The following is a 16,082-nucleotide window of genomic DNA, read 5'->3' as shown; positions in this document are numbered from 1 at the left end:
AAATGGTCAGGCCCTTACACAGTGGTGGAGCCCCTGGGTGAGGTGAACTATTTAGTGGACCTTGGAAGGCCTGGACAGGCTCCAAAAGTGTTCCACGTGAATAGGCTGAAGGCTTTCGTCCCAAGAGTCGAAATCGCAGCACTGCTACTGGCTTCAGATGTTGAGGAAGAGGAGTCAGAACCTCTCCCAGACCTGTTCCAAAGCGGTCCTTCAGATAGCTCCGTTGAGGGTGTCCGAGTGGCCCCTCACCTGACTTCTGATCAGCAGGCTGAGGTGAAAAGTTTGCTTAGGCAGTTTTCCCCCCTGTTTTCACAGTCCCCTGGTTTGACACCTTGGTGCAAACATAACATTGACACAGGAGACAGTGTACCTACCAAAAGTAGGGGATACAGGATGTCAGATAAAGTACGGTCTTATATTAAGACCGAGGTCAACAAGATGTTAGACCTTGGGGTGATTGAACCCTCTAGTAGTCCTTGGTCCAGTCCTGTGGTTTTGGTTCCAAAGGCAGGCACTTCTGAATTGAGGTTCTGCGTGGATTACAGGGCTCTGAATGCTGTCACCAAGACAGATGCACACCCCTTGCCTCGAACAGATGAGCTGGTGGATACTTTGGGTGCCTCAAAGTACATCAGCACGTTTGACCTCACTGCTGGCTATTGGCAAATAGCTTTAGCAGAACATGCCAAGGAGAAGACAGCATTTTCTACTCCAGACGGCCTTTACCAATTCCGGGTAATGCCGTTCGGGTTGAAGAATGCACCTGCCACTTTCCAGAGGCTTGTGAATCATGTGTTGAATGGGTTGGACGAATTCTGTCTTGCATATCTAGACGATATAGCAGTTTTCAGTGCCACCTGGGAAGACCATGTGAAACACCTCAGGATTGTGCTCCAGGCTCTTCAGAAAGCCCACTTGACCATAAAGGCTAGTAAATGCCAGATTGGACAAGGCTCAGTGGTTTACCTTGGACATGAAGTAGGTGGAGGGAGGATACAGCCTCTACCCAGTAAAGTACAAGCAGTACAAGACTGGCCTACCCCCACTACGCGAACCCAAGTGAGAGCCTTCTTAGGACTCACGGGTTATTATCGCAATTTTGTGGCAGACTATGGCACCATAGCTGCTCCTCTGACTGCCCTCACAACTCCGAAGAAACCCAAGAAGGTAACTTGGACCGACGAGTGTGAGAAGGCCTTCAATGGCTTAAAAGACTCCTTGTCCCAGGCCCCTGTGCTCAGGGCCCCTGATTATCAAAGACCTTTTATCGTGCAGACGGATGCCTCTGACACTGGGATAGGAGCTGTACTATCACAAGTAGATGAGAAGGGTAAGGAACACCCTATCGGTTTTATTAGTCGCCAGCTTAAGGACAGAGAGCTCAGATGGTCCACGGTAGAGAAAGAATGTTTCTCTGTTGTGTGGGCCCTAAGGAAGCTGAGGCCCTACCTCTATGGGACCCACTTCACTGTGCAGACTGACCATAAGCCGTTAAAGTGGCTAATGAACATAAAGGTGGAGAATCCAAAGTTGCTTAGGTGGTCCATAAGTCTACAAGGCTTCGACTTCACTATTGAGCACAGGCCAGGTGTCCAACATAGCAATGCTGATGGGTTGTCCAGAATGTTTAACCGACCTGAACAAGAGACTCATCCAGGGGTGGATTAGTTCCCCCTGTCTATAGTCTGGGAGGGGCGAGTGTTAGGAAAGATTTCGTAATTGTAGGGAATTTTCCTTCCATGTGGCAACCCCTAAACTTTTTGCTATTGTTTTTAACCTTGTCCTTGACTTTGCCAGAGAAGTACAGCCTTCTGCCGCACTTCTCTGGGCTTTCGCTCCTTTTCTTATGGGGAAACTGACATGCCCTTAAGACAGTCAGTACCGGGGAACGCTGTTTCCCGTAGTTTCTTTCATCATGTTGCGGCTTTAGTGCAACATGACACAAGAGGGCACTGTAAGCTAAGTTACAGCTCTCTTGGGTCTCTAGCCTTCTACAGACCCTAGATACTCTTTTAGGATGGTATTTGATCGGTGCAAGTCATTCAGGGACTCGAATGGTGGCAGCGATCGTTTTGTTTATTTTGAGCTCCTTTTGGCGTTCTGAGCACATTTTTGCCCTGAACCCAAAATGGTGGCCTGGCTCTCCAAAATGGCCAGACCACGAGGCTCCTTTGTCCTGTCCACTGACTGTCTTGCTCCCTTCACCTTCCCCAGGTCGGGCGACCCGGGGCCTTCCTTATTTGGGCATGTACTTTCCCGCGAAACGTGGTTGCTTTCGCGGGCTTCTACATGTCGATTGTGTGCCTCCAGGGTATGGGCTGGGATGTCTGGTCCCAATACACATCCTGGGTGCCAGAGAGTCTGGGGTGGTGTGAATGCCTGGGACCACCGTGGTCCGTGATTGGTCCATGTATGGTATGTGTGTTGATGAGCGGATCTCCCATTGGCTCCCCTCCGTTTTGGCGCGAAGGGAACCGTGGATAAGAGGGAGCTGGAAACACCACTACCATGTCGATCTCCTGAGTTCTCACGAACGAAGGAATACAGGAGCCAAGTATCCTGCAACCAAGAGGCTGGACCGAGGAATCGCTGGTGACCCGCTGAAGGAATCCTCCTTTGCACTGCTGTCGTCCTGTGAAACCCTTTCCTCCTTGGATCGAACCAGAAGGCCTGTACTGGTGCTTCGACCTTTGGAATAGCAGGAACAGCTATTCCCGGCGACTTCATCATCTCCTGCCAAGTAAGCCTTCGGAAGTGTCTCTGGGCCATCCAGTTGACTGACCAGCTTACAAGGGAGTCCTGCTCTGTAACTGCCGCCAGGTTGTGTTGTATTTCGAGTCCTTGTCACTCTCCCACGCTTCGTACGCTTGGCGTCCCCAGGTCTGAAGGGAGGAGTGTACATTTGGCTTGAATACACACGGCCGCTCCGTTGTCCTGCTGCGGCAACAAAACTGTGCTGGTTTCGTCGATTGGGACGTCTTTTTGCTCTACACGACTACGAGGCGTTCCCTGCTCTTCTGAACCTGCCAGCTGCTGAAACTAACGTGGAGAAGCCTGGGTCTGCTTGCTTCGGGGACCGGTGAGTAGTTTAGCTAGGATCGGGTCGCCCTCCTGCAGTATCCCATTGCTTTTCCCTGCTGTGTAAAAACAGCACCCTTTTGCCGTACTCGCGCTCTGCTTCTGCTCGCTGTGGAGGCTGCGCTTGAGTTGCGGAACCTGTTCTCCTTCTGCTGTGCACTAACCCGAACTGCCTGACTTCCTCCGAAGAGCTTCCCCTTTTGCCCGTTGGCACCGGCGTGGCAGGTACTTTGAGCACAAGGCTCCACTCTTCGCAGGGCTCGGACTTCCATCTAGTTAGGTGCCTCTAAAGGCGAACTGAGTCTGAAGCGTTATCGCACTGCCTGTTTTCCTTTCCTTTCAGGTGGACTACATATTTCGTGCTTTAAACGCTTGCGACTGTGTATTTGTATATATATTGTGTTGATATGGTATGTGTTGGTTTAATATTGTTATAGTGTGATTTACTCGCTACGGTCATTGTTTTAAAGGCCTTAAAATAAATGTGTATCTATTTTTGATATAACAACTGTTTGGAGTAGTTTGTAAGCGCTCTTGCTTTGTGTGCTCATTGCGGGCTTTCAGTCACCCTCACCCCTCTTGAGACCTAGTCTTGACCGCCGCGATCGCTACCTTGATTGGTCTGGCTTGTCCAGAGGTTACCCTGTTCCAAGTAATTAGGTTGGCCTTCTGAACTTCTGCGCCACCAGGACAGAGTTCAGAAATCCGTCTTAACAGGAAGGAGTTGGATATCACATCTCATGCTAAAGGAAGGGTCTCAGGTTTGGTAGAAGCATTGAGATATCACATCTCATGCTATAGGAAGGGTCTCAGGATTGGAATGGGAAGGAGTTTGATATCACATCTCATGCTATAGGAAGGGTCTCAGGTTTGATATAAGCATTGAGATATCACATCTCATGCTATAGGAAGGGTCTCAGGATTGGAATGGGAAGGAGTTGTATATGACATCTCATGCCGTAGGAAGGGTCTCAGGTTTGGTATAAGCATTGAGATATCACATCTCATGCTATAGGAAGGGTCTCAGGATTGGAATGGGAAGGAGTTGGATATCACATCTCATGCTATAGGAAGGGTCTCAGGTTTGGTATAAGCATTGAGATATCACATCTCATGCTATAGGAAGGGTTTCAGGATTGGAATGGGAAGGAGTTGTATATGACATCTCATGCCGTAGGAAGGGTCTCAGGTTTGGTATAAGCATTGAGATATCACATCTCTGCTATCGGAAGGGTCTCAGGATTGGAATGGGAAGGAGTTGGATATCCCATCTCATGTTATAGGAAGAGTCTCAGGTTTGGTATTAGAAGCATTGAGATATCACATCTCATGCTATAGGAAGTGTCTCAGGATTGGAATGGGAAGGACTTGGATATCACATCTCATGCTATAGGGAGGCTCTAAAGTTTGATATTAGAATCATTGAGATATCACATCTCATGCTATAGGAAGGGTCTCAGGATTGGAATGGGAAGGAGTTGGATATCACATCTCATGCTATAGGAAGGGTCTCAGGTTTGGTATAAGCATTGAGATATCACATCTCATGCTATAGGAAGGGTTTCAGGATTGGAATGGGAAGGAGTTGTATATGACATCTCATGCCGTAGGAAGGGTCTCAGGTTTGGTATAAGCATTGAGATATCACATCTCTGCTATCGGAAGGGTCTCAGGATTGGAATGGGAAGGAGTTGGATATCCCATCTCATGTTATAGGAAGAGTCTCAGGTTTGGTATTAGAAGCATTGAGATATCACATCTCATGGTATAGGAAGTGTCTCAGGATTGGAATGGGAAGGACTTGGATATCACATCTCATGCTATAGGGAGGGTCTCAAGTTTGATATTAGAAGCATTGAGATATCACATCTCATGCTATAGGAAGGGTCTCAGGATTGGAATGGGAAGGAGTTGGATATCACATCTCATGCTATAGGAAGGGTCTCAGGTTTGGTATAAGCAGTGAGATATCACATCTCATGCTATAGGAAGTGTCAGAATTGGAAGGGGAAGGATTTGGATATCACATCTCATGTTATAGGAAGGATCTCAGGTTTGGTATTAGAAGCATTGAGATATCACATCTCATGCTATCGGAAGGATCTCAGGTTTGGTATTAGAAGCATTGAGATATCACATCTCATGCTATAGGAAGGGTCTCAGGATTGGAATGGGAAGGAGTTGTATATGACATCTCATGCCGTAGGAAGGGTCTCAGGTTTGGTATAAGCATTGAGATATCACATCTCATGCTATAGGAAGGGTCTCAGGATTGGAATGGGAAGGAGTTGTATATGACATCTCATGCCGTAGGAAGGGTCTCAGGTTTGGTATAAGCATTGAGATATCACATCTCTGCTATCGGAAGGGTCTCAGGATTGGAATGGGAAGGAGTTGGATATCCCATCTCATGTTATAGGAAGAGTCTCAGGTTTGGTATTAGAAGCATTGAGATATCACATCTCATGCTATAGGAAGTGTCTCAGGATTGGAATGGGAAGGACTTGGATATCACATCTCATGCTATAGGGAGGCTCTCAAGTTTTATATTAGAAGCATTGAGATATCACATCTCATGCTATAGGAAGGGTCTCAGGATTGGAATGGGAAGGAGTTGGATATCACATCTCATGCTATAGGAAGGGTCTCAGGTTTGGTATAAGCAGTGAGATATCACATCGCATGCTGTAGGAAGGGTCTCAGGTTTGGTATTAGAAGCATTGAGATATCACATCTCATGCTATAGGAAGGATCTCAGGTTTGGTATTAGAAGTATTGAGATATCACATCTCATGCTATAGGAAGGGTCTCAGGATTGGAATGGGAAGGAGTTGGATATCACATCTCATGCTAAAGGAAGGGTCTCAGGTTTGGTAGAAGCATTGAGATATCACATCTCATGCTATAGGAAGGGTCTCAGGATTGGAATGGGAAGGACTTAGATATCACATATCATGCTATAGGGAGGGTCTCAGTTTTGATATTAGAAGCATTGAGATATCACATCTCATGCTATCTGAAGTGTCTCACGATTGGAATGGGAAGGAGCTGGATATCACATCTCATGCTAAAGGAAGAGTCTCAGGATTGGAACGGGAAGGAGTTGGATATCACATCTCATGTTATAGGAAGGGTCTCAGGTTTGGTATAAGCATTGAGATATCACATCTCTGCTATCGGAAGTGTCTCAGGATTGGAAATGGAAGGAGTTGGATATCCCATCTCATGTTATAGGACGGGTCTCAGGTTTGTTATTAGAATCATTGAGATATCATATTGCATGCTGTAGGAAGGGTCTAAGGAATGGAATGGAAAGGACTTGGATATCACATCTCATGCTATAGATAGGCTCTCAGGTTTGGAAAGGGAAGGAGTTGGATATCACATTTCATGTTAGAGGAAGGATCTCAGGTTTGGTATTAGAGGCATTGAGATATCATATTGCATGCTGTAGGAAGGGTCTAAGGATTGGAATGGGAAGGACTTGGATATCACATCTCATGCTATAGGAAGGGTCTCAGGTTGGAATGGGAAGGAGTTGGATATCACATCTCATGTTAAAGGGAGGGTCTCAGAATTGGAAGGGGAAGGATTTGGATATCACATCTCATGTTATAGGAAGGATCTCAGGTTTGGTATTAGAAGCATTGAGATATCACATCTCATGCTATCGGAAGGATCTCAGGTTTGGTATTAGAAGCATTGAGATATCACATCTCATGCTATCAGAAGGGTCTCAGGATTGGAATGGGAAGGAGATGGATATCACATATGCTAAAGGGAGGGTCTCAGGTTTGGAAGGGGAAGGATTTGGATATAACATCTCATGTTATCGGAAAGGATCTCAGGTTTGGTATTAGAAGTATTGAGATATCACATCTCATGCTATAGGAAGGGTCTCAGGATTGCAATGGGAAGGAGTTGGATATCACATCTCATGCTAAAGGAAGGGTCTCAGGTTTGGTAGAAGCATTGAGATATCACATCTCATGCTATAGGAAGTGTCTCAGGATTGGAATGGGAAGGAGCTGGATATCACATCTCATGCTAAAGGAAGGGTCTCAGGTTTGGAACGGGAAGGAGTTGGATATCCGATCTCATGTTATAGGAAGGGTCTAAGGTCTGGTATAAGCATTGAGATATCACATCTCTGCTATCGGAAGTGTCTCAGGATTGGAATGGGAAGGAGTTGGATATCCGATCTCATGCTATCGGAAGGATCTCAGGTTTGGTATTAGAAGCATTGAGATATCACATCTCATGCTATAGGAAGGGTCTCAGGATTGGAATGGGAAGGACTTAGATATCACATATCATGCGATAGGGAGGGTTTCCGTTTTGATATTAGAAGCATTGAGATATCACATCTCATGCTATCGGAAGTGTCTCAGGATTGGAATGGGAAGGAGCTGGATATCACATCTCATGCTAAAAGAAGGGTCTCAGGTTTGGAACGGGAAGGAGTTGGATATCCGATCTCATGTTATAGGAAGGGTCTAAGGTCTGGTATAAGCATTGAGATATCACATCTCTGCTATCGGAAGTGTCTCAGGATTGGAATGGGAAGGAGTTGGATATCCCATCTCATGTTATAGGAAGGGTCTCAGGTTTGGTATAAGCATTGAGATATCACATCTCATGCTATAGGAAGGGTCTCAGGATTGGAATGGGAAGGAGTTGGATATCACATCTCATGCTATAGGAAGGGTCTCAGGTTTGGTATAAGCATTGAGATATCACATCTCATGCTATAGGAAGGGTCTCAGGATTGGAATGGGAAGGAGTTGTATATGACATCTCATGCCGTAGGAATGGTCTCAGGTTTGGTATAAGCATTGAGATATCACATCTCATGCTATACTAAGGGTCTCAGGATTGGAATGGGAAGGAGTTGGATATCACATCTCATGCTATAGGAAGGGTCTCAGGTTTGGTATAAGCATTGAGATATCACATCTCATGCTATAGGAAGGGTCTCAGGATTGGAATGGGAAGGAGTTGTATATGACATCTCATGCCGTAGGAAGGGTCTCAGGTTTGGTATAAGCATTGAGATATCACATCTCTGCTATCGGAAGGGTCTCAGGATTGGAATGGGAAGGAGTTGGATATTCCATCTCATGTTATAGGAAGAGTCTCAGGTTTGGTATTAGAAGCATTGAGATATCACATCTCATGCTATAGGAAGTGTCTCAGGATTGGAATGGGAAGGACTTGGATATCACATCTCATGCTATAGGGAGGCTCTCAAGTTTCATATTAGAAGCATTGAGATATCACATCTCATGCTATAGGAAGGGTCTCAGGATTGGAATGGGAAGGAGTTAGATATCACATCTCATGCTATAGGAAGGGTCTCAGGTTTGGTATAAGCAGTGAGATATCACATCTCATGCTATAGGAAGTGTCTCAGGATTGGAATGGGAAGGAGTTGGATATCACATCTCATGTTATAGGAAGGATCTCAGGTTTGGTATAAGAATTGAGATATCACATCTCTGCTATCGGAAGGGTCTCAGGATTGGAATGGGAAGGAGTTGGATATTCCAATCTCATGTTATAGGAAGGGTCTCAGGTTTGGTATTAGAAGCATTGAGATATCACATCTCATGCTATCGGAAGGATCTCAGGTTTGGTATTAGAAGCATTGAGATATCACATCTCATGCTATCAGAAGGGTCTCAGGATTGGAATGGGAAGGAGATGGATATCACATCTCATGCTAAAGGGAGGGTCTCAGGTTTGGAAGGGGAAGGATTTGGATATCACATCTCATGTTATCGGAAGGATCTCAGGTTTGGTATTAGAAGTATTGAGATATCACATCTCATGCTATAGGAAGGGTCTCAGGATTGGAATGGGAAGGAGTTGGATATCACATCTCATGCTAAAGGAAGGGTCTCAGGTTTGGTAGAAGCATTGAGATATCACATCTCATGCTATAGGAAGGGTCTCAGGATTGGAATCGGAAGGACTTAGATATCACATATCATGCTATAGGGAGGGTTTCCGTTTTGATATTAGAAGCATTGAGATATCACATCTCATGCTATCGGAAGTGTCTCAGGATTGGAATGGGAAGGAGCTGGATATCACATCTCATGCTAAAGGAAGGGTCTCAGGTTTGGAACTGGAAGGAGTTGGATATCCGATCTCATGTTATAGGAAGGGTCTAAGGTCTGGTATAAGCATTGAGATATCACATCTCTGCTATCGGAAGTGTCTCAGGATTGGAATGGGAAGGAGTTGGATATCCCATCTCATGTTATAGGAAGGGTCTCAGGTTTGGTATAAGCATTGAGATATCACATCTCATGCTATAGGAAGGGTCTCAGGATTGGAATGGGAAGGAGTTGGATATCACATCTCATGCTATAGGAAGGTTTGTTAAGATGGATTTCTGAACTCTGTCCTGGTGGCGCAGAAGTTCAGAAGGCCAACCTAATTACTTGGAACAGGGTAACCTCTGGACAAGCCAGACCAATCAAGGTAGCGATCGCGGCGGTCAAGACTAGGTCTCAAGAGGGGTGAGGGTGACTGAAAGCCCGCAATGAGCACACAAAGCAAGAGCGCTTACAAACTACTCCAAACAGGTGTTATATCAAAAATATAAACACATTTATTTTAAGGCCTTTAAAACAACGACCGTAGCGAGAAAATCACAATAACACAGTATTAAGCCAACACATACCAAATCAACACAATATATATACAAATACACAGTCGCAAGCGTTTAAAGCACGAAATATGTAGTCCACCTGAAAGGGAAGAAAACAGGCAGTGCGATAATGCTTTCGACTCAGTTCGCCTTCAGAGGCACCTAACTAGATGGAAGTCCGAGCCCTGAGAAGAGTGGAGCCTTGTGCTCAAAGTACCTGCAAGTGCTGGTGCCAACGGGCAAAAGGAGAGCTCTTCGAAGGAAGTCAGGCAGTTCGGGTTAGTGCACAGCAGAAGAAGAACAGGTTCCGCAACTCAAACGCAGCTTCCACAGCAAGTAGAAGCAGAGCGCGAGTACGGACGAAAAGGGTGCTGTTTTACACAGCGGGGAAAAGCAATGGGTTACTGCAGGAGGGCGACCAGATCCTAGCTATACTACTCACCGGTCCCCGAAGCAAGCAGACCCAGGCTTCTCCACGTTAGTTTCAGCAGCTGGCGGGTTCAGAAGAGCAGGGAACGCTTTCCAGTCGTGTAGATCAAAAAGACGTCCCAATCGACGAAACCAGCACAGTTTTGTTGCCGCAGCAGGACAACGAAGCGGCCGTGCGTATCTGAGTCAAAAGTACACTCCTCCCTTCAGACTTGGGAACGCCAAGTGTACGAAGCGTGGGAGAGTGACAAGGACTCGAGATACGGCACAACCTGGCGGCGGTTACAGAGCAGGACTCCCTTGTAAGCTGGTCAGTCAACTGGATGGCCCAGAGACGCTTCCGAAGGCTTACTGCGAGGAGTTGATGAAGATGCCGGGAATAGCTGTTCCTGCTATTCCAATAGGTCGAAGCACCAATACAGGCCTTCTGGTTCGATCAAAGGAGGACAGTGGCTCACAGGACGACAGCAGTGCAAAGGAGGATTCCTTCAGCGGGTCACCAGCGATTCCTCGGTCCAGCCTCTTGGTTGCAGGATACTTGGCTCCTGTATTCCTTCGTTCGTGAGAACTCAGGAGATCGACATGGTAGTGGTGTTTCCAGCCCCCTCTTATCCACGGTTCCCTTCGCGCCAAAACGGAGAGGAACCAATGGGAGATCCGCTCATCAAAACACATACCATACGTGGACCAATCATGGACCACGGTGGTCCCAGGCATTCACACCACCCTAGACTCTCTGGCACCCAGGATGTGTATTGGGACCAGACATCCCAGCCCACACCCTGGAGGCACACAAACGGCATGTAGAAGCCCGCGAAAGCAACCACGTTTCGCGGGAAAGTACATGCCCAAATAAGGAAGGCCCCGGGTCGCTGGACCTGGGGAAGGTGAAGGGAGCAAGACGGACAGTGGACAGGACAAAGGAGCCTCGTGGTCTGGCCATTTTGGGGAGCCAGGCCACCATTTTGGGTTCAGTGCAAAAACGTGCTCAGAACGGCAAAAGGAGCTCAAAATATACAAAACGATCGCTGCCACCATTCCAGTCCCTGAATGACTTGCACCGATCAAATACCATCCTAAAAGAGTATCTAGGGCCTGTAGAAGGCTAGAGACCCAAGAGAGCTGTAACTTAGCTTACAGTGCTCTCTTGTGTCGTGTTGCACTAAAGCGGTGACACGATAAAAGAAACTACGGGAAACAACGTTCCCCGGTACTGACTGTCTTAAGGGCATGTCAGTTTCCCCGTAAGAAAGGAGCGAAAGCCCAGAGAAGTGCGGCAGAAGGCTGTACTTCTCTGGCAAAGTCAAGAACAAGGTTAAAAACAATAGCAAAAAGTTTAGGGGTTGCCACATGGAAGGAAAATTCCCTACAATTACGAAATCTTTCCTAACACTCGCCCCTCCCAGACTATGGACAGGGGGAACTAATCCACCCCTGGATGAGTCTCATATTCAGGTCGGTTAAACATTCTGGACAACCCATCAGCATTGCTATGTTGGACACCTGGCCTATGCTCAATAGTGAAGTCGAAGCCTTGTAGACTTATGGACCACCTAAGCAACTTTGGATTCTCCCCCTTCATGTTCATTAGCCACTTTAACGGCTTATGGTCAGTTTGCACAGTGAAGTGGGTCCCATAGAGGTAGGGCCTCAGCTTCCTTAGGGCCCACACAACAGAGAAACATTCTTTCTCTACCGTGGACCATCTGAGCTCTCTGTCCTTAAGCTGGCGACTAATAAAACCGATAGGGTGTTCCTTACCCTTCTCATCTACTTGTGATAGTACAGCTCCTATCCCAGTGTCAGAGGCGTCCGTCTGCACGATAAAAGTTCTTTGATAATCAGGGGCCCTGAGCACAGGGGCCTGGCACAAGGAGTCTTTCAAGCCATTGAAGGCCTTCTCACACTCGTCGGTCCAAGTTACATTCTTGGGTTTCTTCGGAGTTGTGAGGGCAGTCAGAGGAGCAGCTATGGTGCCATAGTCTGCCATAAAATTGCGATAATACCCCGTGAGTCCTAAGAAGGCTCTCACTTGGGTTTGCGTAGTGGGGGTAGGCCAGTCTTGTACTGCTTGTACTTTACTGGGAAGAGGCTGTATCCTCCCTCCACCTACTTCATGTCCAAGGTAAACCACTGAGCCTTGTCCAATCTGGCATTTACTAGCCTTTATGGTCAAGTGGGCTTTCTGAAGAGCCTGGAGCACAATCCCGAGGTGTTTCACATGGTCTTCCCAGGTGGCACTGAAAACTGCGATATCGTCCAGATATGCGAGACAGAATTCGTCCAACCCATTCAACACATGATTCACAAGCCTCTGGAAAGTGGCAGGTGCATTCTTCAACCCGAACGGCATTACCCGGAATTGGTAAAGGCCGTCTGGAGTAGAAAATGCTGTCTTCTCCTTAGCATGTTCTGCTAACGCTATTTGCCAATAGCCAGCAGTAAGGTCAAACGTGCTGAGGTACTTGGAGGCACCCAAAGTATCCACCAGCTCATCTGTTCGAGGCAAGGGGTGTGCATCTGTCTTGGTGACAGCATTCAGAGCCCTGTAATCCACGCAGAACCTCAATTCAGAAGTGCCTGCCTTTGGAACCAAAACCACAGGGCTGGACCAAGGACTACTAGAGGGTTCAATCACCCCAACGTCTAACATTTTGTTGACCTCGGTCTTAATATAAGACCGTACTTTATCCGACATTCTGTATCCCCTACTTTTGGTAGGTACACTGTCTCCTGTGTCAATGTTATGTTTGCACCAAGGTGTCAAACCAGGCGACTGTGAAAACAGGGGGGAAAACTTCCTAAGCAAACTTTTCACCTCAGCCTGCTAATCAGAAGTCAGGTGAGGGGCCACTCGGACACCCTCAAAGGAGCAATCTGAAGGACCGCCTTGGAACAGGTCGGGGAGAGGTTCAGACTCCTCTTCCTCAACGTCTGAAGCCAGTAGCAGTGCTGCGATTTCGACTCTTGGGACGAAAGCCTTCAGCCTATTCACGTGAAACACTTTTGGAGCCTGTCCAGGCCTTCCAAGGTCCACTAAATAGTTCACCTCACCCAGGGGCTCCACCACTGTGTAAGGGCCTGACCATTTGTCCTGTAAAGCTCGAGGCCTTATTGGATTCATGATCAGGACTTGCTGACCAGGTGTGAAGTTGATGAGGGAAGCTTTCTGGTCGTACCAATGTTTCACCAGCGCTTGCCCTGCCTTCAATTTCTCACTAGCCAAGCCCATCAGAAGTACCATCCGTTTTCTGAGCCCTAGCACATAATCAACTACGTTGGTAGTAACAGGGGGAGTGGGCATCTCCCATCCCTCTTTGACGATGGCTAAGGGTCCCCGTACGGGATGACCGAACAGAAGTTCGAAGGGGCTGAAGCCAACACCCTCCTGTGGTACCTCTCGGTAGGCAAACAGCAAGCATGGTAAAAGAAGATCCCATTTTCTTCTCTGAGGCTCCTCCAGAGTCCCAATCATGCTCTTTAACGTTCTGTTGAAACGTTCCACCAGACCATTGGTCTGGGGGTGGTATGCAGAAGAGAACTTGTAGGTGACCCCACATTCTTTCCACATAGCCTGCATATACTTCGACATAAAGTTGCTGCCACGATCTGACACAACTTCTTTAGGGAAGCCAACCCTAGTAAATATGCCGAGTAAAGCTTTTGCAACTGACTTGGCAGTTACAGCTTTCAATGGGATGGCCTCAGGATACCTGGTTGCATGGTCGACCAGCACCAGGATAAACCTATTGCCCGAGGATGTTTGCGGGTCAAGGGGACCGACGATGTCGATCCCTACCCTTTCAAATGGTACCCCCACAACTGGGAGCGGTACCAACAGAGCTTGGATTGTCGCGCCAACCTTACCAGACAACTGGCAGGAGGCACAACTCCTGCAGTGACTTTCTACTTGCACCCCCATCTTGGGCCAGTAGAAGTGCATGGATAACCTTTGCTTGGTCCTCTTCATACCAAGGTGACCAGCAAGGGGAACTTCATGCGCCAACTGCAGGAGGAAGGGCCTAACAGCAAGGGGAACCACCAACCTCCTATGGTCTCCTTCTGTAGACTCTGTGGGCTCACTATAGAGGAGTCCACCTTCCCAATAAATCCTGTGCGTCCCAGGAGGTTCACCCTCAAGCTGGGAGCAGGCCTGTCTCCTTAGGCCTTCCAGAGATGGGCACTCACGTTGGCCTTTACTGAACTCGTCCCTATCAGGACCTCCTTCAACTAACAAGTCTTTTAGTTCAGGATGATCGTTGGGGTCGAATACTTCAGGCATCGCCACTTCCTCGTCAGGCTCGGGCGATCGACCAACTTCCTCCACCGCAGTGGTAGGCGAGCTCGGGGGAATATTCTCTTTCCCTCGTCGTGACTTGTAGACTCCTTTCGCCTTGGGTTTCCCCTTCGGCTGGGGCGGCGTATTGGACTTGGCCAATGCTGCCCGTGCTTGAGACCGTGTGTAGGGTCTTTCGGCAGTGTCTCCTACGAGCCCTAAAGCTCTGAGATCATTACCTAACAAGACCTTTCCTGGGACGTTTCTCTGAATGCTCACTGGAATCCTAACTGCTGTACCATTTAAAGTAAGATTTACAGGGATCACGGGAAACATACGGAGGGGGCCGTCAGCCAACTTAGTGGGCATCAGAGTACCTCTGGCAACTTCCTCTGAGTCTACCAAGGTAGAATCCACTACAGTGCGACTGCACCCACTATCCCTAAGAGCTGGAGTATCTACTCCATTGATCAGCACACTGTCTTTAAAGTAGTGCTTGGTATTATCCGGAATCCTAGCATACGCCTCTGCGACTTTAGGCTCCCAGGAACCCAGGGACACTAAAACTACCTCAGCCTCTATTCCGCTGGGAAATGAGTCTGAGGAGAAGGATGCTCCTGTAATCTCTTCTTCCTCGTAGGGGGAGAAGGCCAGATTAGCGGAGTGGACCCCCAAAGGTCTAACCTTACAACGGGGATCCCCCTTCACATGGTCAGTTGCTCCACAAGCAAAACAAGATCCATTGGGTCTGTTTACATAGGGAGGCTTATTGTAACCAGAGTTCTGTTTCGGAGGCTGACCTCCACTACCCTGTGAGTTCTCTTGTGTCTTACCCTTGTTTTTCTTTTTGTGGCTCTTTTGGGAAGAAGATTTAGCAGATTCCCCACCCTCCATATCTTTGGACTTTCTCCCTTCCTCCTGCTTACCAGGATGAGTTTTGTCCTTATGGGACACTCGATGTGACACCCATAAGTCGGCGGCCATGGCCAGCTTCTTAGGATCTATCTCCTTCGAATCGGCCAAGTGCTGCTTAAGCTCCGGGGAAGAAGAAGCAAAAATGTGTTCCAGCATGACAAGATTTATCATGCCGGCGAAGGTAGAAACCTTATAGCCTTCGACCCAGCCAGTTAAGTTTTTCAAAGATTCAGTGACATAAGATACCCAAGTACCACCTTCCTTTTTCTTATACTCTCGAAAACGCTTTAAATATTGGGCCGGAGTCTTCCCAAACTTTAAAATGAGAGTCTGCTTTAAGATGGCGAAATCGGCTCGCTCAGCCTTCGACATCTCCATAATGGCAGTACAGCCAGAATGGGGCAGTCTACTGAGTAACCACGCAATCTTATCAGCATTGTCAACTTTCTGAACTTCGCATGCATACTCAAACGCATTCAGCCAGTCCATAATGTCATTCCATTCCTCATACACACTGAGCAGATCTTTTGGAAACCGTGGATGAGAGGAGGCCCCAGACCCATGTCCAGGACCCGTGGACCCATTTGCAACCTGAAGCTTGGCCAGTTCCAACTGGTGATCCCTGTCTTTTTGTTTTTCTGCCTGTTCGATTTTTAGTTTGGCTATGCTGAATTCAAGCTCCTGCTGCCTAAACCGCAGCTCTTGCTTCTTGAATTCAAGCATAGC

Source organism: Ambystoma mexicanum, unplaced genomic scaffold (genome assembly GCF_040938575.1).
Source record: "Ambystoma mexicanum isolate Mex_15411 unplaced genomic scaffold, UKY_AmexF1_1 Mex_scaf3, whole genome shotgun sequence".
NCBI classification, from domain to species: Eukaryota; Metazoa; Chordata; class Amphibia; order Caudata; family Ambystomatidae; genus Ambystoma; species Ambystoma mexicanum.
This window is presented reverse-complemented; position numbering follows the sequence as displayed.